Source organism: Miscanthus floridulus, chromosome 3 (assembly GCF_019320115.1).
Source record: "Miscanthus floridulus cultivar M001 chromosome 3, ASM1932011v1, whole genome shotgun sequence".
NCBI lineage: Eukaryota > Viridiplantae > Streptophyta > Magnoliopsida > Poales > Poaceae > Miscanthus > Miscanthus floridulus.
Window position 1 is genome coordinate 141,408,063 of NC_089582.1, and position 4,320 is coordinate 141,412,382.

Sequence of the window (4,320 nt, forward strand, 5' to 3'; positions counted from 1 at the left end):
ATCTTTGCGTGGAAACCCTCGGATATGCCGGGCATCCCGAGGGAGGTCGCCGAGCATACTCTCCAGATCCTCCCGGGCTCCAAGCCAGTAAAACAACGCCTGCGCCGCTTCGACGAGGAGAAACGCAGGGCCATCGGCGAGGAGATAGCCAAACTACTGGCCGCAGGATTCATTAAGGAAGTATACCACCCAGAGTGGTTAGCAAATCCTGTTCTTGTCCGGAAAAAGAGCGGGAAATGGAGAATGTGTGTTGATTATACTGGCCTCAACAAAGCGTGTCCAAAGGATCCTTTTCCTTTGCCACGAATAGACCAAATAGTCGATTCCACCTCGGGGTGCGAAACCCTCTGTTTCCTTGACGCATACTCAGGCTACCATCAAATCGCGATGAAAGAGTCCGACCAGCTCGCGACATCTTTTATCACGCCCTTCGGATCATTTTGCTACGTCTCAATGCCGTTTGGTCTGAAGAACGCTGGGGCAACGTACCAGCGCTGTATGCTTAGTTGCTTCGGAGACCTCATCGGGCGAACCGTTGAGGCCTATGTCGACGACATCATAGTCAAATCTAAGCAGGGCTGACCACCTTGTCGCCGACCTTGAACGCACCTTTGCGAAACTCCGGGCGAACGGCATCAAGCTCAATCCCGAAAAATGTGTTTTCGGGGTCCCGAGGGGCATGCTGCTCGGCTTCATCGTCTCCGAGCGTGGCATCGAAGCCAACCCAGAGAAGATATCAGCCATCACGAGGATGGGCCCGATCCAAAACATAAAGGGGGTTCAGCGGATCACCGGGTGCCTTGCCGCCCTCAGCCGATTCATTTCACGCCTCGGCGAACGAGGACTCCCCCTTTATCGACTCCTGAAGAAAACTGACCGCTTCGAGTGGACGGCCGAGGCTCAGGAGGCACTTGACATGGTTAAACAATTTTTAACTAAGCCGCCGGTCCTAGTTCCTCCATGCGATGGAGAATCTCTCCTGCTATATATATCGGCCACCACCCAAGTGGTTAGCTCCGCCTTAATAGTAGAGCGAGAGGAAGAGGGGCACGCCTTCAAGGTGCAGCGCCCTGTATATTTCATCAGCGAGGTGTTATCCGACTCCAAAACCCGCTACTCCCAGATCCAGAAACTCCTCTACACCGTCCTCATCACCAAAAGGAAGCTACGCCACTACTTCGAGTCACACCCCGTGACAGTAGTAACGTCGTTCCCCCTCGGCGAGGTCGTTCGTAGCCATGACGCTACGGGAAGAACCGCAAAATGGGCACTCGAGCTGATGGATCAGGGCATTTCTTATGTCCCCCGAACGGCGATCAAATCTCAGGCATTAGCTGACTTCATCGCGGAGTGGACCGAGGTCCAGATGCCACCAGCAGCCGTCGATCAAGAGTACTGGATAATGTACTTCGACGGATCGCTGATGAAGAAGGGCGCCGGAGCAGGACTAGTCTTTGTATCCCCCCTCGGGGTCCACATGAGGTACATGGTTCGGCTTCATTTTCCCTCATCAAACAATACTGCAGAATACGAAGCGCTCATCAACGGCCTACGAATCGCCATCGAGTTGGGCATCCGACGCCTTGACGTCAGGGGCGACTCTCAGCTGGTCGTCAACCAGGTCATGAAAGAGTCGGGCTGCCACGATACCAAGATGGAGGCATACTGTCAAGAGGTCCGACGTCTGGAGGACAAATTCGACGGCCTCGAACTCAATCATATCCCCAGGCGCCTCAACGAAGCGGCCGACACACTCGCAAAAGCGGCATCCAGCCGAGAGCCGGTTCCAACAGGCGTCTTTGCCAGTGATCAACACAAACCCTCGGTACGCTACGCGGGGTCGGAACAAGCCGACGATGGCCCTTCTAGTCCGACCCCCAAGGCCGATCCGCCTAACTGTTCCTCCCGACCCCGAGGTCATGGAGCTTGAAGAAGACCCAGCAATGGAGTCCGATCCTCCCAATGACTGGAGAACGCTTTACATCGACTATCTCCTCCACGACGTACTACCAACCAACAAGACAGAAGCCCGACGGCTCACGCGACGCGCCAAATCCTTCGTTCTTGTAGAGGGCGAACTCTACAAACGAAGTCACATCGGAATTCTTCAGCTTTGCATCCCTGGCGAACAGGGAAAACTCCTACTAAGCGACATCCACGGTGGGGCATGCGGACACCATGCCGCACCAAGAACCTTGGTTGGGAAGGCATTCCGACAGGGTTTCTATTGGCCCACCGCAGTAGCCGATGCCGAGCAAATTGTACGCACCTGCGAAGGGTGCCAATACTACGCTCGGCAAACACACCTCCCGGCCCAGGCTCTCCAGATGATCCCCATCACGTGGCCCTTCGCGGTCTGGGGGCTTGACCTGGTCGGGCCACTTAAAAAAGCGCCCGGAGGCTTTACCCACCTGCTTGTCACCATAGACAAGTTCACAAAATGGATTGAAGCTCGGCCAATATCCACAATCAAATCCGAGCAAGCTGTGTTGTTCTTTCTCGACATCATCCATCGCTTTGGAGTACCGAACTCCATCATCACAGACAATGGCACGCAGTTCACCGGTAGGAAATTCATTCGTTTCTGTGATGAACAACACATCCGAATCGATTGGGCAGCCGTCGCGCACCCCCGGACGAACGGACAGGTCGAGCGCGCAAACGGCATGCTTCTTCAAGGCCTCAAACCCAGAATTTTAACCGGTTGAACAAGTTCGGCGCGCGTTGGCTCGCTGAGCTCCCGGCTGTGCTCTGGAGCCTAAGGACGACTCCTAGCCGGACCACCGGCTACACACCCTTCTTCATGATCTACGGCTCCGAGGCCGTTCTCCCGACGGACCTCGACTATGGAGCACCAAGAATCAGAGCATATGACGCAAAGGGAGCCGAGGCATCTCACCAAGACGCCATGGACCAGCTGGACGAGGCCCGCGACATCGCCCTCCTCCGTTCAGCCAAGTACCAGCAAGCGTTGCGGCGGTACCACAGCCGACGGGTGCGGGGTCGAGCCTTCAACGTCGGAGACCTCGTCCTCCGCCTTGTACAGAGCAACAAGGATCGTCACAAACTCTCCCCGCCCTGGGAAGGGCCCTACATCGTCGCGGAAATACTTCGCCCAGGCGCCTACCGGTTGAAAACCATCAAAGGCGAGGTCTTCACCAACGCCTGGAACATTGAGCAGCTACGTCGTTTCTATCCTTAAAATAAGCTTACACTTTTCTTTATCAGTTTTTGTCTTAACAGAACCCCGATCCTTAGTGATTTCCGACCCCTACAAATCGCGAGGGGTCAGACCTCACTCGGGGGCTGGCATGTGATCGTAACATATGTTATGTGTAATACAAGTATCGCGCTTGCAAAAAATCCCTGTGTTATACTTACAAACATTCTATAAGTTTTCCATTCGCCTCGTAAATGAGTCTCGAGGGCTAAGATCTTGGGAACCAATTCTGAATACAACTGGTAGGACTGCGAGACACCCACGCCCCAGCGGCTGCAACCTCTTTGCTCACCAGTTCAATCAGAATTAGTTCGCCCACGTTCCTAGCTTCCTATGACTTAGACCATGAGAAGAGTTGGAAAGCGCTAAAATGACTTGCCATAAGCAAAGGATGTAATTTTGTTCATTTTTTGCACGAATTCACCACTTACAAAGCGATGTCATTACAAAAAAGGAACAATATACTCTGAAGACTGTTTACTCGGGGGCTTCCCCACAACGTTATTTCATTACAGTCTCGGCTCAGCTCTACCACAAGTGCTACTACGGTCGCCGCGCCACGCTCTCCATCGGCGACGTCGGGGGCGTGTACACGGGCCAGTTCGTCCACTGCGGCCGCCGTGCCACGCTCTCCATCGGTGACGACCGGGGCGTGTACACGGGCCAGCTCATCTACTGCGGACGCCGTGCCACGCTCTCCATCGGCGACATCTTCGCTGGATCCTCGAAGGCGCCACCATCTATGACGCCTCTACCGGAGCATCCGGGGACTACGCCATCGTCGTCAGCCGCAACCCCGGCAGCAACGCCACCGTCATGGTGTCTGGGGACTACGCCACCATCCCTAGCCATAACCCAGACAACGGCGTATGGGCAGGAAACGCCTCCCGCCAAGGGAGGAGCGCAGCGAACGACGGCGCAGTCAACAACGTACGACGCCCACCGACACCTTTTCTCCTTCAGCAGCAGCGACTCCTCACCATGGGCCGTGCGCACCATCTCATCTACGTTGGATAACCTCCGGCTCGACATCACGCACCAGACTCACGAGCAAGGTTGTAAGTTCTCTATCTCCCTCTGGCATTACTCTTCCTCACTCA